A 25113-nucleotide genomic window follows, 5' to 3' on the forward strand; every position below is an offset into this window, starting at 1 on the left:
TATCTGTACCATCTTGACAAACTTTGAGGAGTCCATGGTGATGGACGCCATCTTTAGTGTCAGCATCCCACTTATCTGTCTTTTGCAACGCTCTCTGCAGAGAATTAAAGAGGAGGCATTGCAGCCAGAGTATGATAAGATGGATCAAGATGCCATTGCGGTCGATTACACACAGCCCAGCCTCATCTCATCCCAACGTGCATTGGGGGACAATGAGGGAGAGGAGGAGGAGGAAGAACAGGAGCTTGTATCATGCGCTGTAGACGGTAGTACCTGTACAACTGTCATACCGTTGGTTCAGCGTGGGTGGCCTGAGGACAGGGGGGAGGAGGAGGAGGAGGAGTAGAGCATGGTCAGTCGTCATCTTGGTGAGGACACGGAAGTCTTGCCCATTACCAGTCTGGCACGCATGGCTGACTTTATGTTACGCTGCCTTAACCGTGACCCTCGCCTTGTCACAATGTTGGGTGACAGTCATTACTGGTTGGTGACACTTTTAGACCCCCGCTACAAGGAGAACTTTCACTCTCTTATTCCTGTGGTGGAGAGGTCTACAAAAATGGGGCAGTACCAGAAGGCCCTTGCTGCAGAACTGTTAAAAAAATTCCCATCTGAACACGCTAGCGGCAGAGGTCACAGTTCGTTGCCCAACCAAGGCGAGAGAGACGCAACTCCAATCCAGCATGGGCAGGGGAACACTGTCAACGTTCTGGGACAGTTTTCTCAGACCCTCCCTTCGGACAGACCCTGAGGCGCGGGGTACTCTCACAATGAGTGGAAAGTTTCAAAAGATGGTGTGGGAGTACCTTGCCGACCGTATCAGCGTCCTCCGTGATTCCTCTGTGCCTTTTAATTATTGGGTATCCAAGCTGAACACTTGGAATGAACTCACTCTCTACGCCTTGGAGGTCCTGGCCTGGCCTGCCCTGCTGCTAGCGTGTTATCAGAGCATGTTTTTAGTGCCGCTGGGGGATTTATAACTGATAAGCGCACTCGCCTGTCAACTGACAATGCTGACAAGCTGACCATTATCAAAATGAACAAGGGCTGGATTGGGCCAGACTTCTCATCACCACCAAATGACAGCAGAGTAACATAAAGTCAAATCCACTGTGTTATTTCGGGAGGTGTATTCACATGCACCGCTTCACACGCACACATGGGTATACGCTTCCTCATTTCTGCTGTTTTATGTTCTTCTCCTTATCCTCAGCCTCGACCACCACTATACCACCAGGGTGACTGTGGTCCGTGTTGCTATTATTGAAAGTTCCTCCGTCCTTATTTTTGTCAGCTTTTGCTTGGAAGGCATAAGCAAAGACTGTGGGATACCCACTCCCCATTAATGGGAATAATATTTTTAACATGCTGTACTGTATGGCTCTTGTAACGGGCATTAAAACCGTCTTGTTAAGCTACTGGGACCTCCACATCTCTTACGAGGGGCATTAAAACCGTCTTGTTAAGCTACTGGGACCTCCACGTCTCTTCCAAGGGGCATTCAAACCGTCTTGTTAAGCTACTGCGACCTCCACCACTTTTCCAAGGGGCATTAAAACCATCTTGCTAAGCTACTGGGACCTCCACGTCTCTTCTGAGGGGCATTAAAAGCGTCTTGTTAAACCACTCTGAACTCCACAGCTCTTCCAAGGGGCATTGAAATGTTGTTTTTAATTAACTTTAACCTCCACGACTCTTCGAACGGGCATTGCATTTCTTCCTAATTTTTGGCAGCTTTTGCTTGGAAGGCATAAGCAAATACTATGGGAGACCCACTCCCCAATAATGGGAATAATGTTTGTAATATGCTGTACTGCATGGCTCTTGTAAGAGGCATTGCAAGTTCCTCTGTCCTAATTTTTGGCAGCTTTTGCTTGGAAGGCATAAGCAAATACTATGGGAGACCCACTCCCCAATAATGGGAATAATGTTTGTAATATGCTGTACTGTATGGCTCTTGTAAGGGGCATTAAAAGCGTCTTGTTAAGCTACTGCGACCTCCGCCACTTTTCCGAGGGGCATTAAAACCGTCTTGTTAAGCTACTGTGACTACCACGTCTCTTCCAAGGGGCATTCAAACCGTCTTGTTAAGCTACTGGGACCTCCACGTCTCTTCTGAGGTGCATTAAAAGCGTCTAGTTAAGCTACTGTGACCTCCACCACTTTTCCAAGGGGCATTAAAACCGTCTTGTTAAGCTACTGGGAACGCCACGTCTCTTCTGAGGGGCATTAAAAGCGTCTTGTTAAGCTACTGTGACCTCCACCCTTTTCCGAGGGGCATTAAAACCATCTTGTTAAGCTACTGGGACCTCCACGTCTCTTCTGAAGGGCATTAAAAGCATCTTGTTAAACCACTCTGAACTCCACAGCTCTTCCAAGGGGCATTGAAATGTTGTTTTTAATTACCTCTAACCTCCACAACTCTTCCAACGGGCATTACATTTCCTCCTATTTTTAGTCAGCTTCTGCTTTTCAATGCAAAGGCGAAAACTAAGGGAGACCCACTCCCCAATAATGGGTAGAAGGTTTTTAGTATGCTGTAATCCACGTCTGTTTCAAGGGGCATTGCAGTTCCTCATAATTTTTGGAAAGCCTTCCATTCACTGCTTAGGCCAACAGTGTACAGGAGACCCAGTTGCTATAAATAGAAAAAACGGTTTAGTTAAGGCCCTCTGACCTCCATGTCATTTCCAAGGGGCAATGGAGTGCCTCAAAATTTTTGGTAGGCATTGCACTCACTGTATGCCCTATAACTGTGTAGCCGAACCGCTCCTTTTGTTACAGAAACATATCCTACAAGACATATGTGGTTGACTGGTCTGATATTGATGTGAATGGTCCCTGTTCCTCCTACTCTTTCTCCTTTGCCACTACCTCATCCATCATTTATCACCTGAAGCTTTGTTTTAACGGGAGTCTTAGAACTGGGATAGTAGCAGGAAAACATCCAGCAATCCTCGGAGGAGGTAGGATATGTGCCAAAACGCTGACCACCTCAGGCCTTGTCGCTACTACATACATGCGCTGGCATTCCAAGAAAACAAAGCAGATGCTAACTTCTATCATCATCATCATGCTCCTCACCTTGGCACTCTGAACTCCCTTGATGGAGAAGTCAGGGCCCACTGGAGGAGTCTTGTTCTCTGGTGGGCTCGTCCAATGCTGCCCTAAAGCAGGCCGGGCTAAGAAAAGTGTGTGGGGGGAAGTTGACAGGATAAATAGGGGCGGCTGGGGACCGAGTATGGACACCCGGCCGCCCCCTGGCGGCTGGGGACCGAGTGTGGGCACCCGGCCGCCGGGCGGCTGGGGACTGAGTATGGAGACCAGGCCGCCAACGCAGCCATGACGTGGTGGCCAGATTCCGCCTCCACATGCCTAAAAGGCCCAATTTCAAGTGCAAGCAAGCAGTATGGTATTGCAGCCTGGGGATGGGTGGGTGGTTGGCAGCATATTTGCGCTTGCATTGCAAGGAATGGGGGATGTACAATTGAACACTACCCTGGGACAAGAACTTGCACGGGCAGGGCCGGCTCCAGGTTTTTCTGGGCCCCGGGCGAAAGAGTCTCAGTGGGCCCCTTTAACACATACCACGATTCATGATGCAGAGATACCGCAGAGAAATATATATATATATAGTACAATGCAAAGATTTCACTTCTTACATTACATGAGTGATATCTACTGTAAATTCCACAATAGCTCAGAAACCGGTGAATCGCTCCACACAGAATAGTGGCCCCCATATAAGGCTCCATACGGAATACTGGCCCCCATATAACGCTTCATACGGAATACTGGCCCCCATATAAGGCCCCATAAGGAATACTGGCCCCCATATAAGGCCCCATACGGAATACTGGCCCCCATATAAGGCTCCATGCGGAATACTGACCCCCATATAAGGTTCCATGCGGAATACTGACCCCCATATAAGGCTCCATGCGGAATACTGGCCCCATATAAGGCTCCATACGGAATACTGGCCCCCATATAAGGCTCCATATGGAATACTGGCCCCCATATAAGACTCCATGCGGAATACTGACCCCCATATAAGGTTCCATGCGGAATACTGACCCCCATATAAGGCTCCATGTGGAATACTGGCCCCCATATAAGGCTCCATACGGAATACTGGCCCCCATATAAGGCTCCATACGGAATACTGGCCCCCATACGGAATACTGGCCCCAATATAAGGCTCCATACGGAATACTGGCCCCCATATAAGGCTCCATACGGAATACTGGCCCCCATATAAGGCTCCATACGGAATACTGGCCCCCATACGGAATACTGGCCCCCATATAACGCTCCATACAGGATACCGGTCCCCATATAATGCCCCATACAGGCTGTCCCCCCCTTATAATGCTCCATGCAGGCTGTTACCCCCCACATAATGCCCCATACAGGCTGTTACCCCCCACATAATGCCCCATACAGGCTGCCCCCCCCCTTTATAATGCCCCATGCAGGCTGTTCCCCACCTTATAATGCCCCATGCAGGCTGTCACCCCTCCTCTTTATAATGCCCCATGCAGGATGTCACCCCTCCTCCTTATAATGCCCCATGCAGGATGTCCCCCCCCTCTTTATAATGCCCCATGCAGGCTGTTCCCCACCTTATAATGCCCCATGCAGGCTGTCACCCCTCCTCTTTATAATGCCCCATGCAGGATGTCCCCCCCTCTCTTTATAATGCCCCATGCAGGATGTCCCCCCCTCTCTTTATAATGCCCCATGCAGGATGTCACCCCTCCTCCTTATAATGCCCCATGCAGGATGTCCCCCCCCTCTTTATAATGCCCCATGCAGGCTGTTCCCCACCTTATAATGCCCCATGCAGGCTGTCACCCCTCCTCTTTATAATGCCCCATGCAGGATGTCCCCCCCTCTCTTTATAATGCCCCATGCAGGATGTCCCCCCCTCTCTTTATAATGCCCCATGCAGGATGCCCCCCGCCCTTCTCTTTATACTGCCCCATGCCTCCATACATTAAAAAAAAAAATCAAATATTCACCTCCCTTCTCCTCACCTGCTACCTGCTGCCTGCTGCCCGCTGCCTACTGCCTGCTGCCTGCTGCTCGGGTCCGAACTCCAGCGTTGTCGGCGTCTTCCCGCTCAGCGCTCCCTGTGACGGCTCAGGGGAGGGCGCGGTGTAAAGACGTCACCGCGCCCTCTGACCTGAGACGTCACAGGGAGCGCAGAGCAGGAAGACAGCTGATCTGCGGAGGCACGGGGAGAGGTAAGTATCTGCCTGCCGGGGCCCTGAGCAAGCGGCGGAGAAGGGCGGGCGCTGACACCGCTCTCCTCCGCCCATAGCCCAGCAGGGTGCGCGACCGCCAGTGGGCCCCTCTGCCTGCTCAGGGCCCCGGCATTTGCCCGGGTGCGCCGGGTGCTGACGCTGGCCCTGTGCACGGGGATAGTTGCAAGTCTGCATCTTCTGATGCGGCAAGGATGACTTCTGATGGGCACACTTTTAGGCAGTGACCTGGGTGTCAGAGATGCTTCCAGGGGTCTTCCCCATGGTGTTCCCATGTCTTTTCAGCACTGTATGAATGTGTCACACAGCACATGGCCAGATAAGGTTGTAATATGTTAAAATGACATTTCCCGGTGAATGCATTTGTCACAGTTGAAAGCAATACAAAAGTGCAAAAACGCATAAAAAATGCTACTTGTGAACATAGCCCAAGATGTGGAGGAGTATTTTTTTTTTGGTTATTTATTTTACCTTATACACAAGTCTTTACCCTGGAAAGGAACTTCCTTATCATATTTCACAGGAAAGCAGTTTCAGTTTCGTTTTTGAACGTTTTATTGTGAGCCCGTAAAAAAGTGGCTTAATACCTCTGACCACGTTGTTGACAGCAGTGACCTGGGCGTCAGAAATGCTTCCTGGGGCGATCCCCATGCTGTCCCCATGTCATTTGAGCACTGTCACTATCGTTTTGGGCTCTTGCTAGGCTTTCTACAGACTGCCGGGGGTGCTGCCGCAAAAATGCTCGTGTCTCCCATAGACTAACATTGGGCTCATTGCTCGGGTCGAGCACCCGAGTATCACGGCGAGCTTGGCCCGAGCTTCGAGCACCCAAGCATTTTAGTGCTCGCTCAACACTAATAACCTATACTACCGTAAAAGCGGAAAACCACTGTAAAGGATGGCACTGAGCCTCTTGGCCACACCAAGTGTATGCCAAGCATACTAATTAGAATATTTGATTAAACTTCAGATTCGGCAGAACAGAGGCAGCAATTAGAACACAAAAAGTGACATTTTTATAGTAGCTATATTCCCTACAAGGCTATGTGCTTAATTTATACTACCAGTTTGGGTTGACAGACTCCATTTAAATCTATTAATTGCAAAGTTAATTTTATATTTTTCTTTCAAATTCACTAAAGCAATAAAAAAAATACATACTGCTATTTTTGACTGCCAGACTCAATTTAAAAAATAGCCTACAAATTTTTTTCTACAGCCCATAAGCAGACCTACTGTATGTATTTCAATGGTTAGCGCTACTTTAAAGAGGTAATCCAACCCCGCTCACTTCCACATAAGGAGATGAGTGAGGCCAGCGATGTCACGTCTACAGATACCTGCAGCTCGCACACGTAAGCCGGCAGATATTGAGCATCTGCCCTATTCTTTATTAGGACAACTGCTTGATACTGTACCTGCAGCTTGTGCACATGAGCTAGAAGATACCTGTAGACATGAGGTCACCAGCCTCACTCACCTCATAACACGGAAGTGAGAAATCCTTGTGTAGTTTCATCCAATAGTCATTTGCTTTATTGCTAACTGATAGACAGTAGATGTAGAGGGTAGATATAAGAAAAAAAATGTACAACTGCAGAACCAAATTATACAAATTTTGCTTGCACACTACAATCATGGAGACACATAGGTTCGTATAAGGGCTATATAAAAAATACGGTAGGATATGATGAGTCAAGTCAGTTTTCTTTTAGATTCATAGGAGCAATAAGAAAAAATGTTTGGAAAAGTGCTATTATATTAAATTCAGAAATTATTTACATGATCAGGGCAGTTGAACACTTCAGAGGGACTCTCCGGCGTTGGGTCCCATGGTGAAGCTTTTTTGTGGGCCAAACCCATGCACGTGTAGGCACAAATGTGTGCACAATTTTGCAGTGAAATTGAAGTGTTACCTGCAAAGTTGTGTACTTCTGGTTAAAGGGGTTGTCCACTCCCCGAACAACCCATTCTGAATTCCTTGTATTTTCCCCCAGTAAAATAATGACACTTCTACTCACTTCCGAGGCTGGCGCCATTTCAATGATGTCGGCACTGGCTCTTCTGGGGATCGCGTAACATTGTTATGTCACGTGATTACTATAGCAAATCAGTACTGGCTTCACTCTCCTCTCCTAAGGAAGTAATTGACATCTGGAGGAAGGGAGTGCTGTGGCTACTCTCCATCTTCCTCCGGATGTCTTGATTTGTCAGAAGGAGGGGAGAGTGAAGCCATCGCTGATTGACTGCAAGGATTATTATGTCACGAGATCCCTGAGAGAGCTAGTGCCGACACCGCTGGAATGCTGCCAGCACCGGAAGGTGAGTATAAGTGTTATTATTTTACTGGGAATGGGGTGAAACATCGAGATTTAGAAGGGATTGTCCGAATAGTGGACAACCCCTTTAAAATAGTCTTCCACGACACACTGCAGCAAAATGACGGGGCCCTTTCATCCATATGAGATAATGACCTGAATAATTGAAATTGAAAAATAGGTTTTCAATGCTAAAATATTTATTAAAGAAAAACTTTAGAAAAAAATAACTTTTCAGTCTCATCCCAATGTTATATGCTCACTTTAAATTTAAAATCTGTATGGATGTTTTGTGTTTTCAATTGGAAAAAGGGAGGAAAATTGGATAAATAACATGATTGGAAATTTATTGTCTACCACTAATGTGTTCTAAAAGGAAATCATTCAATTTAGTATCGATTTTTTGATGCCATTACTAGCCAGAGCCACAATTGTGTAATTGTGGTGGACATGGTCAAACCTGGTAGGAGTGGATTTATATTGTGTGAATGTTTTGGTGTAAGTTGGGTTTTCGGAGCAATTAGTAAGATCTGTCTTCAATCATTCACACAAGTCTATCCTCTTTACATTCATCGTGATGCAAAAATTGTCAGTTATGACCACGACACGGCTCTCACGAATGAAAGATGGGAGTCCTAAAATAACTCCTCGGCTTAGCTGTTTCTGTAACCCCCACAGATATTACGGGACTGTTTTTGTTGTTATTGCAACTAATAATTATTTTTGTGCTTTTCTATGCTTGATTGGTCTGGTGTTTTATTTAATTTTCATTACTGGTGGCCTCCTGTTGGCTAGGCGGTATGGTGTCTGGAAAAGTTGGTCCTGGCACGCTGTTGTTGGGAATCTGCTGTTGCTGAGCTCTCTTTTAGGGAAGAGGCATTGGCATATGTCTGTCAAATATCATGCAAAATTGAGGAACCAAGATTAAGCTGTGAAAGATGTTCCAGCGTGTGATCGGGAGCCTGAGGAAAGAGGCTGCCAAAAATTGGTTGGGGGCTTGGGACAGGAAGTTGTGGAGAGGGATCTCTCAGCGAAACTTAGAATCTTCAGGAGTCAACAATAGAGTTTTACGTTTAGATACCTGCTGAGGAGAGGGCGATTACTGTTATGATCTGCTACAAGCACTAAGGAAAGACAGGAGATCTGTCCCTGCAATAGAACTAAGCTGGATCCCTACGATGTAACGGGGAACCTGATCCTGCGATCAGACCCGCTAAAGTCCTCGGCTAGTCTGAACGAAGACCTATAGATGTGAGGAAGGGATCCCTACAAGAACTAGGGACTGGGAGAAATATGGACACCTCCTAGCAGAAACTGTAGCAGAAATAAGACAAACAAACAACATAGAACATAGAGGTCCGAAGACCTAGCAAAACTGACTGAGAAAGGAACAGAGCACCAAGCTAGCTCAAGAGTAGAAATTACAATGAAGTCCAGCAAGGCCAGGAGGGCGGAGCCGGATTAAATAGGCAAAAAAGGTCATGTGACCAGCAAACTAGAAAAAACCGAACAGGAGAGTTCTAACAGTACCCCCTCTTCTAAGAGGATCCTCCGGATCCCCTAGGCCCGGACTTATCAGGAAACCTCCTGTGAAACGCTCTGACAAGTCTGGAAGCAGAAACATCATCTGCCCTCACCCACGAGTTATCCTCGGGTCCAAAACCCTTCCAAGCGACGAGATACTGCAAACTCCCTCTATACCGTCTAGAATTTAGGATGCGGGAAATTTCATATTCCCCGTCCTCCACCACCGGAGGAACAGTGGCAGAGGCGTCACCATCCGACACATCAGCTCTTTTCAACAGAGAAACATGAAACACCGGATTAATCTTCCAGGAGGTAGGAACCTCCAACCTAACAGCAGATTGGTTAACTATCTGAAGCACCTTAAAGGGCCCTACAAACTTGGGACCCAATTTTTTAGAAGGAATCCTCAATCGCAGATTCTTAGAGGACAACCAAACCATGTCACCAATAGCAAACGAAACCTCTTGCCGTTTCCTATCAAAGTACCTCTTAGATTTTTTATTAGCCTCCTGAAGATTACCACGCACATCCGTCCAAACTCTCTCCAAATCACCGGAAAAACTCTCCTCCTCAGGAACAGCCGATACCAATTGGGAGAATGACCCAAAAGACGGATGTCTCCCAGAACAACAAAAAAAAGGCGAACACCCAGCAGAAGAGGATGTATGGTTGTTAACACTAGGACTACTAGACTCGTGACCCCGCCTAGAACTACTGAAAGGAGTAATTTTGACTCCTTGCTTGTTTTCGTTTATTTTTAGAGTTTCATTTGTGGTTATTTATTAATAATTATATTTTTTGTAATGTATTATTATTGTGAGATCCAACAGTAAAGCTTTTGATTGTTTTTTTTCTGCTTTTCTTATTTTTCTACAGAAAATAACAATAATTATAATAGACGTTTTTCAAACATTTTTTTTTATTCAAGTGCACACATATAAACAACAACTGAAGAACAAAAAGCAGAGAAAATGTAGGTGGAGGAGCATAAAAATGAAAATATGGCGCAGAATTCACCTTCTAAACATTTGGTGTTTCGCATTTTAGGCATTGCCTTTGATTTATGGCAGTACATTGCCCACACAAAGACTTACCACAAGTCTTACAATTTCCGACAGATCTATTTTTCTTGCACTTTTCTTTGATCTGGCAAAATTTTGTTTGAACCATCACTTCTGAGCATGTAGAAACTTGGGACGTGGAACCCTTTTCCCTATCTGTGACATAAGGACCACTCAACTCTCTCACAAGCGTTTGCAAAAATGCCTTGCGTGACATTTTTTGGTGGGTAATCTCCTTGAATATTATCCATGCATTTATACCCGCAAAGTCTAAGGCATTTTCAAATGCATGAACAGGCCATCTCCTTGTGCATGTTCGTGTGGTATATTTTCGTGCCATCTGATCCACTACATCTACTCCATATTTTGTTTCATTGGAAAACTTTACCGTTTCTGGAGTTTTTTTAGCGGAATCAGACGCAACAACAACATCTGGATGGACGGAACTCAAAATGACAACATTTTTGTTGGGCTTTCCTTGATATACTGTAAGTGTAAAATTGTCTTCATTTCTAAACACTTTAGTGTTGTACAATTCCTCTTTCATGGATTTTATTTCTTTAGGCACTTCTCGCCTTATCTTGTTCAGTGTTCCCACGATGGTTGTTCCTTTGCTTTTTAGCTGTTTAGCTAATTTTACTGAAGTAAAATAATTATTGGTTGTAACATTGCGACCTTTTTTCAAAAACGGGTCCAATAACTTCATTACCACATGGTCAGCTAAACGGTCCTCAGCACGGCGTGTGTCATCTTTGCCTAGATAAGGGAAGCCATTTGCCAGATATTTGCTCCTCTTATCAACAGCTAGCCAATATTTGTGGCCATATTTATCTGGTTTGGAAGGCATGTACTGCGTGAATGGACACCTAGTTTTGCTTGGGAAAAGTTGCTCAACCACCGTTATGTATGGGCCAGGTTTGTAACACGCAATACAATTTTCAATAAACCTGTCCCACACAGTAGAAAATAGAGCAAACTTGTCCGTTTGCAGTCTCTCCGATCGAGTAGATTTCTCATCAAATCTGAGAAACCTCATAATTTCAACAAAGCGGTCCCTAGACATTGTCGCTTTGCAAAACGGTATTCCCCAGTCATTACACCAAATACTGCTAATCGAGTGACGGTTCGTGCCAGATATTCCACGAGCATAGAATATCGCAATGAATGCATCTAGCTCCTCATCAGATAGAGTAAACTGTAAATTATTGTTCCTGCATGCTTCTGCAAGCGTACAGTTCTTTATATGTGTCAATATATATGAATCAAAAAATAAACGCCATGCGCTCAAAGGACTATCGATAATGATATTTCTTCTGGCGTATCCTGTAGGGCCAGGTGCTTCTCGAAGAATATTTTGGCTGTCACGCCTACCAGGCAAGTGTTCTCCAATTTCAACAGGTTTCCATTGAATACCATCCGCTGAAACTAGTATTCCTTCAGATTCGCCTTCTCTGGTGTTTGTTGTTGCATTACCTTCGCCGCCATCGTTATCTGTTGTTCTTTCATTTCTGGGACGTTTTGCTGATTTTTTCTGTCCACGACCAGGAGGATGGTCACGAGGCAACATAACTGCATGAGCCCGATCCCCAGTTGATGTGCTTGGAATATCTGTAAAAAAGTTGATGAATATTTAGAATTTTTGTTTTGTAAGGGTCCGTGCACACTGGCTGGATTAGCGGCGGAATATCCGACCGGATATTCTCACCACAATCCGGCCCGTACCTGCCCGCTCAGGTACAGAGCGGAGTTTCATACCTGAAGCTCCGCTCCGAACCCCGGGCTGGAGCCGCTGTCTGGGACGGAGCCGTGCTCGCGCGTAAGCAAGCGCTGCTCTGTCCCTGACAGCGGCTACAGCCCGGGGTTCGGAGCGGAGCTTCAGGCATGAGCGGGCAGGTACGGCCTGTATTGCGGCAAGAATATCCAGATGGCTATTCAGCCAGAATTCTGCTGGTGTGCACAGGCCCTAACTCAGTGTGTGGAAGAACAAATAAATACACATAACTACTTACCTTCTGGATTTGTTCCTTCTGAGTCTTCAGATTCACTTGATATGTTCTGAGGAATGAAATCTTCATCACTGTCAGAATCAAATACATGTTCCTGCAATTCGGATTCCGATTCATCCTCCGGTATGGATTGCAAAGTAGCCAGAATATCCTGAGGCTTTATCAAACGTCTTCTCTCCATATTCCTCACAAATTCCATAATTCTATATAGTTCCCTGCTGAAAAATAGAAATGAAATGAAAACTAAAAGAAATAATAACTGTTCTGCCACCTTCAAAAGTAGGTGGGCTGAATCAGTTGACAGACAGCTAAACTATTTCATAACAATTCATACCTGTATGAGTCTTCAGAGCTCGTATGTCTGCGTCTGTTCTCTTTGTCTCTTCAGCTGAACTGAAAGTAAAGTTACTATCCAGAATACTGTCTCCTGCTAGGACCTTAGAAAAACACCACCCTTCATTAGCATAAGATAAGAGCCTAGAGTAAACAAGCTATTTTGTTCAGCATTACACAGTAATACAAGCAGGTAAAACACAAGGAAAATGTGAAAAGTTGACATGTAAATTGAACTAAATCTATATGAACATCGGAGTAAATAAGACAGAGTGAAAAAATTATGCACAAAACTTTATAGCAACATTTAGTGACAAAAGGACCTCAAAATATAGTAGGGAGTCAAAATGACTCCCTTCAGTAGTTCTTGGTAAATTTTGAAAAAAACGCGCAAATTTTTCACCAAAATTATTTATTCTCACAAAATCTTTTTTCACATCATATTTGAGGAAAAGTCACCGAGTTTCAAGCCGGAATTCTGAAAAATGTAGTCACAGAAGAGAAATAAAAAACGAAAGGAGTCACCATCCGACACATCAGCTCTTTTCAACAGAGAAACATGAAACACCGGATTAATCTTCCAGGAGGTAGGAACCTCCAACCTAACAGCAGATTGGTTAACTATCTGAAGCACCTTAAAGGGCCCTACAAACTTGGGACCCAATTTTTTAGAAGGAATCCTCAATCGCAGATTCTTAGAGGACAACCAAACCATGTCACCAATAGCAAACGAAACCTCTTGCCGTTTCCTATCAAAGTACCTCTTAGATTTTTTATTAGCCTCCTGAAGATTACCACGCACATCCGTCCAAACTCTCTCCAAATCACCGGAAAAACTCTCCTCCTCAGGAACAGCCGATACCAATTTGGAGAATGACCCAAAAGACGGATGTCTCCCAGAACAACAAAAAAAAGGCGAACACCCAGCAGAAGAGGATGTATGGTTGTTAAGAGCAAATTCAGCAAGTGGCAGAAACTCAGACCACCCCTCTTGATTGTCTGCCACAAAGCAACGCAAGAACTGTGCAACATCCTGGTTCTTTCTTTCTGTCTGGCCATTAGACTCAGGATGATATCCGGATGAAAACGACAAATGAACTCCCAACCTGTCACAAAAGGCACGCCAAAAACGAGCCATGAACTGAGGTCCCCTATCAGAAACAATGTCAGTAGGAACGCCATGTAGTCTGACAATTTCCTTGACAAAGGCCTTAGCGAGTGTCTTAGCGCAAGGCAGTTTGATGAAGGGAACCAAGTGACACATCTTGCTAAAACGGTCCACGACCACCCAGATGACTGTGAAACCCTCAGAGGGGGGAAGGTCAGTAATAAAGTCCATAGCCAGATGTGTCCAAGGTGCACTAGGAACCTCCAGAGGGCAAAGCAACCCCGCTGCAGGAGTATGTGAAGACTTAGATCTAGCACACACAGTACATTGACGCACCCACTTAATGACTTCCTTCTGCCATCCAGGCCACCAAAAACTGCGACCCACAAGTCTCTTAGTCTCAGAAATTCCTGGATGACCTGCCAACCGAGACTCATGACACTCTACAAACAAATCTCTCCTAAAGGTCCTAGGCACAAACAACCTCCCATGGGGAGTGTTAGATGGGGCATTCTCCTGAGCTTTAAGAATCTCATCCTCCAAAACGGAGTCCAAAGCAGCAATCACAACACCTTCTTGTAAAATGCTCTCCTCCTCCTCCTCAGCACCGACCATGGGAGAAAAGCTGCGAGACAAAGCATCAGCTTTAACATTCTTGGTACCCGGGATGTAAGTAACGGAAAAATTAAACCGCGAGAAAAAAAGTGCCCACCTAGCCTGACGGGCATTCAAGCGCTTGGCAGCATCAAGATAGATCAGATTTTTATGATCAGTGAAAACCTGAATGGGAAATTCAGCACCTTCCAAGAGATGACGCCAGTGTTCAAATGCGAGTTTAATAGCCAGCAATTCCCGATTACCAATATCGTAATTAAGTTCAGTCTCAGAAAATTTTTTTGAAAAAAAAGGCACAGGGATGTACTCCATCCTTGCTTTCCTGAGACAACACCGCACCGACCCCCACAGAAGAAGCATCAACCTCAACCAAAAACGGCTTAGTCACATCAGGCTGCATAAGGATGGGAGCAGAGGTGAACCTCTCCTTTAGAAACACAAAAGCTTCAATGGCCTCAGTAGTCTACTGAACCGCATTAGCACCTTTCCTGGTGAGATCGGTCAGTGGTTTGACAATAATAGAATTTTTTTTTATGAATTTTCTGTAATAATTGGCGAAACCCAAAAACCTCTGTATCGATTTCAAACCAATAGGCCTAGGCCATTCCTGAACCGCCTGAACCTTCACCGGGTCCATCTCAAAGCCCTCGCTGGAGATAATGTAGCCCAAAAAACTAATTCTCTGTACAGCGAACTCACATTTCTCTAGCTTAGCAAAAAGCGAATTGTCCATTAATAACTGTAAAACCTCACGTACGCTCCGCCAATGAGACTCCAGATCCGGCGAATAAATCACAATGTCATCCAAATACACAACCACATTTTTGCCGATCAAAGGTCTAAGGATGTCATTAATAAGATTCTGAAAAAATGCTGGAGCATTGGTAAGACCAAAAGGCATAACCAGATTCTCAAAATGACCCACAAGAGTGTTAAAAGCAGTCTTCCATTCATCACCCTCCTTCATGCGCAACAAATTGTATGCCCCCCGGAGATCAATTTTAGAGAACCACTTGGTCCCCACTAACTGGTTAAACAAATCAGGAATCAATGGCAGTGGGTAAGGATTGCGTACAATAATTTTATTAATCTCACGAAAGTCCAGACAAGGACGTAAACCGCCGTCCTTTTTTTTAACAAAAAAAAATCCAACAGCCACAGGAGACTTGGAAGGCCTAATGCGACCGGCGGCCAAGCTTGTCTGTATGTATTCCTCCAAAGCCTTTCTCTCAGGAATAGTAAGATTAAATAAACGACTTTTAGGAAGAGTCGCTCCAGGGACAAATTCAATGGTACAATCATAGTCTCTATGGGGAGGCAAAATTTGCGATTCTTTCTCAGAAAAAAATTTCCAAAAATCCTGAATAGGTACAGGTAATTCCCCTTTATCCACAGCAGCAATGCGCCTGTTACAACACTGGTCATAACACTTAGGGCTCCAGGACTTAATTTCATTGGTAGACCAATCTAGTACAGGATTGTGCAATTTTAACCAGGGTAACCCCAACACTACTGGAGAAGGCAAATTATTTAATACTACCAAATCCAAATTCTCTTGATGAATACCATTAATAGTGAAGGGAAATTCACAGACCTTGTGAGTAACACATTTCAAGGGAGTGCCATCGACAGAAACCACAGCAATAGGGGATGACAAAGGTTTGGGTTTTAATTTAAGTTTTTCCAGGAACCCCCCATCAATCACATTTAGAGTAGAACCACAATCCACAAATACCCGAAATTCAATTAATTCTTCCTGAGCAGTGGTAGTAGCAGAAAGAAGTACACCCTTAGTATTTAAACAGGCTATACGGGCATAACTGACCTTTTTTTTTTCTTTGTTCACACGAAGCACACAGTTCCTAATGAAATGATCAGATCCACCGCAATAAAAGCACAAACCTTCAGAAAATCTGCGGCCTTTTTCCTGAGAGCGGGGTGACATCGCCCCAATCTCCATCGGCTCTCCAATGTCAGTACAGACCCTCTCAGGACTCGGAGCTGACATGGCAGAGGATTTACTCTCATTAACCCTTGCACGCAGTCTCCTGTCCACCCATATAGCTAATTGCATTGCCTCCTGCAAGTTTCCAGGTGAAGGATAAGCAATCAGCAGATCCTTAACCCTTTCACCTAGCCCCGCAAGAAACAAACTTTTCAAAGCTGAATCGTTCCTCCCTACCTGAGCAGACCACCGACGGAAGTGAGTGCAATAATTTTCCACATTACCTGATCCCTGTCTCAAACGTCTTAATTCAGACTCAGCAGATGAGACACGATCAGGATCATCATACAACAACCCCAAAGCAGAAAAAAAACTATCCACTGATCTAAAGCACGGATCACTAGGTTGGAGAGAAAAGGCCCATCCCTGAGGTTCATTGCGCAAAAGTGACATTATGAACCCTATGCGCTGTGATTCATCACCAGAGGATCCGGGTCTTAAACGAAAATACAATAAACAAGCATTTTTAAAGGAAAAAAATCTTGTTGTTCACCAAAAAATAGATCAGGCAGACGTACCGTTGGCTCCACAAAATGTGCTCAAGAACAGCTACTCACGTGTTGTTGGAGCTCGGCCACCTCCAGAGAGAGTCCCTGCAGGCGTTGAGCCAAATCCTGAACCGAGACCATGATGGAAACTGGAGGTCTTTCCTTAGAGAAATTTATTTAGTTTTTTTTTGGCTGGACTTACTGTTATGATCTGCTACAAGCACTAAGGAAAGACAGGAGATCTGTCCCTGCAATAGAACTAAGCTGGATCCCTACGATGTAACGGGGAACCTGATCCTGCGATCAGACCCGCTAAAGTCCTCGGCTAGTCTGAACGAAGACCTATAGATGTGAGGAAGGGATCCCTACAAGAACTAGGGACTGGGAGAAAGATGGACACCTCCTAGCAGAAACTGTAGCAGAAATAAGACAAACAAACAACATAGAACATAGAGGTCCGAAGACCTAGCAAAACTGACTGAGAAAGGAACAGAGCACCAAGCTAGCTCAAGAGTAGAAATTACAATGAAGTCCAGCAAGGCCAGGAGGGCGGAGCCGGATTAAATAGGCAAAAAAGGTCATGTGACCAGCAAACTAGAAAAAACCTAACAGGAGAGTTCTAACAATTACGACTCAACTGGATTGAATCAGTTTATCTGGAATATCCTAGTGTGATAGCAGTGTCAGTTTAGCTGGAAATTAAAGTCACCACCACAAGCCCACTAGTTCAGACTGCTTAGGTCTTACTACTGTGGACTGACTGTATTATGCCCTTTGGCATCAATTTTTGCTTCTATAACTCATGAGAGCAAGAAAATAAAAAAAAGTTTATCCGCAGCAAACTGAACTGTGTCCGCAACATTCTTAGGAAATAAACCTAGCCCTTACACCTTACACACTGACCACTTCCAATTATTAAATGGGACAGAGGTGAGATTCCACCATCAGACGTTTATAACCTCTTATACAGAAAAATTATGTTATTCTTGCAGGTTTTTTTTTAAAGTTTCATATGACCAGGGTCAAGACATTAGATTATGCCCTAATTCAGTGCTCTTCTACCATGGTTTTAGGAGTCACACGTGGATTTTAAACTCCTGGCATGTGACTACCCAGCTTTAACTGATGCAGATATGAAACTAATGGCATCAGAAAGGATATATCATTGCTAATACCTTTATGGTTTTGCTGTGGCACAAAGTAACAGATAAAGGTAGGTCATCATTATCAAATTGGTGGTGGTTCTCCCCCTCTCAAGTTCATTGTAATAGGAGCTTGGCAATGGCCACTAGACAGTAGACGGAGCAGTGTTGTTTCGACTTCAGTCACTGTATACATCTGTCCACTCCCAGAATTGACAACAACCAATCAATGGGGATCCAACACCTGGCAGTGACCACCCAACATTCTAGGGATAGGTATCAATATCATAAGGCCGGAAAGCCCCTTTAACACTTGGATAGAAGCCATGTCACTAGGTCACGACTTGTTACTTGTTCTTATTCTTCAGTAAATACATATCCACCCTCACAAACATCCCAACCTTCAGGAGTCCAAAAAAAAGAAAAAAGCTTAGGATTTTTGTGTCGATGAAAAAAAGATGCCTAAAAGGAAAAAAGAAAAAACATATGTATCCTGTTCTGGAAATGGATAGGATGTCCCTAATGTTTGGATTGTGAATAGCGGAATTTAGGAGAGAACACAGTGTGACAGCTCTATGCCCGGAGAAAATTCTTCCTCATCTTTTTTTTTTTTTTTAACAATATACATTATTTTGCCTTTACAATCACGGCTTTTTTAGTTTTGCTTACTGGAATGCAGAACAAGCTGAATAAACTGTTATTATGGTTAATAGACCTAGAATATATTATATAACCATACAAGTCCAAATTTATGCGTGAAAATAATTTACTGTAATTTTAATTAGTCTAAATTTCTGGGCTGATTAAATTCTGATAAAGAGCATCTGTACAGAGCGAGCTGTCAAAGTGTCGGGGGGTGGATATAGCTGCCATTCACAAGACTGTGAGTGGTGACTGGAGCTGCGTCGGCACGCTTCTATAACTGAAAGTCAGCGCTTCCTGGGAGGAATAAAGTTAGTTTTCTCCCAGTAGCTGCTCTTTCAGTAAAGTGGCCAGACAGCATTGGAAAGGTATTAAACTGCAGATTAACCCCATATCTGCAGGTTAGAAGCATTTGAAGAAATGACAGGTTCCCTTTATGTGAAAAAAATCTGTCTATTTGGAGCCACTAAAGGGAGCATAGGAGCTTTCTGCATGCTGCTTATTATTGCATTAAAGAGGTTGTCTCACTAGAGACTGGAGGTTAGCAGCTAATTGAACAACGTTCACTTCTTTGACCTACAAAAACAATTGATTTTGCCAGAAAATGCAATTGCCGACCAAATATTTTCCCTGAAAAATATTATAAATATTGATAAATGGCCATCCAGGTAAAACAAGGTTGGCCAAGAACCATAAGTACGGTAGTTCTTTAGAGGAAGGTCCCAAACAGGGAGACATGTAGTTGCCTTTGGGGTACCAAGAGCTGAGCTGTAGCACCAAAGTTCCGTCATTACACAGTGTATGGAGCTGTGATGTTCCTGCTCGATGCACAGTATATTTTTGGTAGACATGAGACAAATTAACAACTGATCTGTAGGCGTGCAGGTTATCATTAATATTAAAGTCAAGAAATAAATCACCGACTTTCACACTTTAGTTCGAGTGTTGTAAAGAGTAAATCAAATCTTTATAGAACTATGCAAATTACAGGAAGGGTTAAGCAGAATTAAACTAAATTGCTGTGTAGATCATCCACTGACAATAAATAAAACATTTGCTAAACCTCCTAAATATACAATTCCATGCAAATGGCAACCATCTGGTTTAAAATTTCTTCTGCAGCAGGACAACGACCCCAAACACAAAGCCAATGTCATTAAGAAATATCTTAAGAGTAAAGAAGAACAAGGAGTCCTGGAAGTGATGATGTGGCCAAACAGATCTCTGATTGCAGCATCAAGTCTATGTGGGATTACAAGAATGATTTGCACAAGTGACATCCTCAGTAGATCTGTGGTTAGTTCTCTGAGATGTTTGGAACAACTTCACTGCCGAGATCCTTCAAAAACTGTGTGTAAGTACCTAGCACTGTACATTTTTGGAGTGAATGAAAATAAGCAATCCCGCCAATGTTTTTTTTTCGTGTGTGTGTTTTTTTAATGCAATTTCAGCTAAATTGACATTTTTTTATACAAGTCCTTATGATATATATGCATATGTTGGACTTAATAGCACAATTTTTTGTTGGAGCGGGTTAAAGAGCAGCAAAAAGAGATTCTGTGTGTCCTAGACATAGCAGTGTGTAGGCTTTTCTTGGCGTGTCTCTCGAACTTGCATGTTTTATTGGTGGTAGATGAGTTTTTCCCATACAGATACGCCTGTAGTCACATTTTATTTACTATAAAATACAAGAAAGAAATTGTGATGCAAAAACTAATCATAGTGGAGTCTTGGCTCGCAGCCAAAAATAAGGAAGGAGATGAACATATTTTTCTTTGTAGTGTCCCTATAGAAAATTATTTCCTTAAAGTGACATTTTTATTCTCTAGAGAGACAGGACAAAGACTGCAGAATTTTTATGGTATGGTATGTTAGAAAATGCCACACTACCATTACAATGTTGGCCTTCTCTGGCCCATGTAAGTACCATGTAAGTACAGGTGCAAACAAGCAACCTCCCAAAAATTTCCAGAAACAGCCCACAAAATGCCTACTTATGGGTTGGGTTGGCCGAAATCCCACCACTTAAGTAGTCCCGACCACTTAATTGCCTTTGCAAAATCAGGACTGTTGGTAAATATATATCTGCATCAACACCTAACAAGATAGGTGATCACAGTCCAATCCTGAGGTAGGAATTTTTGTCATCTGCTATTGCTAGTAATAATCTGTCAAACATCATAACATGATCACGAGGTGCACGGCTCCATTACTGTTCCAATTGGTGGGGTCCTGGAGATTGGATCCCATTAATAAAACATTGAGGACCCTTTTAACTGTTAGCTCCAATGACTTCATTACATGCAGTCTTAGACTTTACCCATCGAAAGTCAACTTTTGAGCACAAAACACACTGCTATATGGCAAATCATTAAAAAAATGTTTGAGCAAGAAGATTTCAAGAGACTCGGGCAAGGTCTCGATGGCGGTCTATGTATGAATCATGGAACATTTGCAGTAAGTATTATATTGATTTATAAGTTACTGTACAGTGTTCTGATTCCAATATAACCTTCATTGATTAAAGAAGCACTCCTCCTCCTATCATAGTTTTTATTTTCTTAATATATTGCAATCATATTATATAGCACTGTGTACTTACACTTGCTCACTTTGCCTTTTTACCCAGATAATTCTTCTCTTTTCCATTAGGTCTATGACATCACATGATTAAAAACTGACTTGCTGAATTGTAGGTCTAATGATGACTCATGCAGGTAAAAGAGACTTCTTGTTTCTACATATGGCTTAGAAGGAGTCAGCTAGTCTGTTTTCAATCACGTGATGTCATAGACCTAATGGAAAAGAGAATAATTAACTGGGTAGAAAGGCAAAGTGAGCAATTGTAAGTACCCAGTGCTAAATAATATGACTGCAATCTATTAAGAGGTTAACGACTTTGGTAGAAGGAGTGCTTCTTTAATGTCTTTGATGTCTACAGTTGTCTTTAGTCCTTCACATTTGGGTTTATATTAGTTTTATTTATGTAACTCAGCATTTACTCTGATGTCTGGGAATGGAACAGCTGTAAGACATCGCTGCTGTTTGTCATGCCTGACAAGCAGTTTTCTTGGTTTCCATGTTTATTTGGGTATATTTTAGTAGAAATCCTGACTACTGAAGAAACCAGTATGTCAGACTATTTTCACCAACATTTTCTAACTCAAAAGTGGATGTAAAGGTCTCATTTTTTGTTACTATTTATAATCACTGTTTATGTACAGGACACCTAAGACTCTAAAGCTCGGCTCTCGGCATTCTTTTTCCTCTTTTGTTACTGGACAGAGATGTCAAATTGTCATCAGTTTTCACCTTTTGTCTGTCACCCATTGATCCCTAAAATCATAACAGAACTGGTAAAGCTTTATATAAGATAACACACCATACACATAACTAGTATTGCCATTGTACACCTATATAACACCATCATGCACCTAAATAAGATCACTATAATAGACACATCAATAGTACTTCTAGACTCATTTTAGTACTGTGCTTGGTTGCTGTGGGTCCAACCAGTGGAACACCCCAACAATCTCAAGAATGGGGTTCTGGCGATACAGTGTAAAATCTTAATGAGCCAAACGATTCGATTTGTTAATCCAAGAGAAATACCTTATTGTGTTTTATTAGAGATTGCTAGCTGTGTTTTATTAATGTTCTGCTTGCTCGTCAGTTTATGTACACTAATTTAACTTGTAAAGTGTCCAGCATTCCACTAATCTCATTACTATCTCAGGAGCCTCTAACCATTGTTCAAAAATCATCTAGGCCCATTGTGTAAGTGTTGAAAGAAGATCCGGCAGAGCCTTCACCACAGGGAGTCTCACATGTAGACCCAGGTGATGTGGTCGACCTGAGAAAGATATCTCCACTAATGCACACTTAGCTTTGGGGGAGGGGGAGGATGAGGGCACTTCTGCTATTCAGGGGGCTGAGCCCAGAGAAGCAGAAGTGACATGTATTTTTGTAGCAGTCAGACTTGGAAAGGTGAATCAAAGAGCATCAGATAGACTTTACAAGGAGAATGAGAGACATCCTTCAGGACAGTAGATGGATTGCACGGCATTACCCAAAGAGACACAGATTTGGATTCTATATGATTCTAGTCTAAGGGTATCGTCCCTGACTGGAAAGATACGGAACTGCTCCATTTGACAATCAGAGATATAGATACATTTTGGAGAGACCAGGGTGCGACAAGGTCTCACTTTGCCCTATGGATATGTTGTTTGGGGTTGCCTGGAGGGACCCACCAGTCATCTGGCCCCATGGAAACTCTCGGAGAGGCCAGGTTGGGACTCTCGGGTCTCCTGGCCTTGTACCTTGATGGACTGCTAGCTTCCTAAATGTTAGAACCCTCCTGTTTGTTTTTTCCATCTTGTGTTTTGCAGTCACGTGACCATCTGCCTATATATTCCAGCTCCGCCCTTTTGGCTGTGCTTGACTTCAGTGTTTGATTGTTTCTCTATCCAGGAGCTTCGGTGCCTTTCTCTGTCAGTTCTCTTGGTCCTACTTGGACCTCTAGTACCTTTTTGTCAGTTTATCTTTTGTGTTCTGCAACAACTTCTCTGTTTAGGAGGTGTCCCATTTTTGTCCCAGTCCTTAGTTCTTTTAGGGACCCCTCCCCTTATGCTATAGGTCTTCGTTCAGACTAGCCGAGGACTAAGGCGGGTCTGTTCGCTAGGAACAGGCAGCCCGCTACATCGTAGGGATTCAGCTTAGTCTTACCGTAGGGACAGCTTTCCCCTATCTTTCCTTAGTACTTGTTGCAGATCATAACAGTAAGTCCAGCCCAAAAACCTAAAAGGAAAGAAATTCAGGGATCAGCATGGTTTCCATCCATGATTTGGCTCAATGCTTGCAGGGATTGTCTCTGGAGGTGGCCGAGCTACAGCAACACGTGGGTAGCTGTTCTGGAGCGCATTTTGTGGAACCCAAGGTAGGACTGCCTGATGTTTTTTATGGTAAACAGCAAGATTTTTTCTCCTTTAAATATGCTTGTTTGTTATATTTTCGTTTGAGACCAAGGTCCTCTGGGAATGAATCACAGTGCATTGGTTTTATTATGTCACTTTTGAGCAATGAACCACAGGGGTGGGCCTTTTCTCTCCAACCTAATGATCCATGTTTGAGGTCGGTAGAAGAATTTTTTTCTGCTATGGGGCTATTATATGACGATCCTGATCGAATCTCATCTGCTGAGGCAGAACTCAGGCGTTTGAATCAGGGTCAGATGATGTTGAAAATTATTGCACACACTTCAGAAGATGGGCTTCAGAAGTCAAATGGAATGATCCTGCTCTGAAATGTTTATTTCTTGCTGGTCAGAGTGAAATGGTTAAGGATCTGCTAATTGCATTCCCTGTGCCTGAGACTCTGCAGGATGCCATGCAATTAGCTGTTCGAGTGGACAGGAGGCTGAGGTTCAGGCTCAGTGAGGTAAAGACTCCTGTAATGTCAGGTCCTAGTACCCAGAAAATCGGCTCAGACAGCGGAGAACCCATGGAGGTTGGGGCGATGTCACTCCGCTCTCAGGAAAGAGACCGGAGGTTCGCCGAGGGATTGTGTCATTAATGTGGTAAAGCTGACCATTTGATTAAGTATTGTGAACTTCGTTTAAGTAAAGAAAAATAAAAGGTTAGGTACACCCGTATTGCTTGTTTACGCTCTGCAGGAGCATTTATTTCAGGGAGTACTACTTTGCAGGAAGATTTGATTGAATTTCAGGTATTTGTGGATTGTGGTTCAACACTTAATGTAATTGATAAAGGTTTTTGGAAAAACTGAACTTGAAATCCAAACCTTTGTCATCATCTATTTCTGTGATTGCAATTGATAACACTCCCTTGAAATGTATTACTCACAAGGTTGCTGCTTTTCCCCTCACTATCAATGGAGTTCACCAAGAAATTTTGGACTTGGTTGTATTGGATAATTTACCCTCTCCAGTCGTTCTAGGTTTGCCTTGGTTAAAACTGCACAATCCTTTACTGGACTGGTCCACTAATGTGATTAAGTCTTGGAGTCCGAAGTACTATGATAAATGTAGTAATGGGCGCATTGCGGCTGTGGAAAAAGGGGAATTACCGGTACCTATTCAAGATTTTTGAAGGGTTTTTCCAGACTAGGAGCCGCAAGTTTTACCTCCTCATAGGGATTATGATTGTGCCATTTAGTTTGTTCCGGGAGCTGCTCTTCCCAAGAGTCGATTGTTTAATCTGACTATCCCTGAAAGAAAGGCCTTGGAGGAATACATACAGACTAGCCTGGCTGCTGGTCACATTAGACCTTCTAAGTCGCCTGTGGCAGTTGGATTTTTCTTTGATAAAAAAAAGGACGGGGGTTTACGTCCATGTTTGGACTTTCGTGAAATTAATAAGATTACCGTACACAATTCCTACCCATTGCCGTTAATTCCTGACTTGTTTAACCAGTTAGTGGGGGCCAAGTGGTTCTCTAAAATTGATCTCCCGGGGGGGCATACAATTTGTTACGAGTGAAAGAGGGTAATGAATGGAAAACTGCTTTTAACAGTCCGGTAGGTCATTTTGAGAATCTGGTGATGCCTTTTGGTCTTACCAATGCACCTGCATTTGTT

The 25113-nt window shown here is 43.6% G+C and overlaps 1 protein-coding gene across 3 annotated transcripts in view; it reads right to left on the bottom strand.

The window, feature by feature from the left end:
- Positions 1 to 25113, bottom strand: part of CYSLTR1 (cysteinyl leukotriene receptor 1) — a 75974-nt gene that overhangs the window by 17799 nt on the left and 33062 nt on the right. Inside the window, exons 2-3 of one of the 3 annotated variants that reach the window (XM_073641362.1) lie at positions 12183 to 12397; positions 11647 to 11781 (exon numbers count right to left, since the gene is read on the bottom strand). The exons of the other annotated variants lie outside the window; for them this stretch is intronic. The gene's annotated coding sequence lies outside the window, so the exon portion shown is untranslated. The remainder of the gene's footprint in view (positions 1 to 11646; positions 11782 to 12182; positions 12398 to 25113) is intronic. 3 annotated transcript variants of the gene reach the window in all.

The sequence above is a fragment of the Phyllobates terribilis genome, unplaced genomic scaffold, assembly GCF_046119375.1.
Source record: "Phyllobates terribilis strain yellow unplaced genomic scaffold, ASM4611937v1 Scaffold_7__3_contigs__length_470593459, whole genome shotgun sequence".
Lineage (NCBI taxonomy): Eukaryota > Metazoa > Chordata > Amphibia > Anura > Dendrobatidae > Phyllobates > Phyllobates terribilis.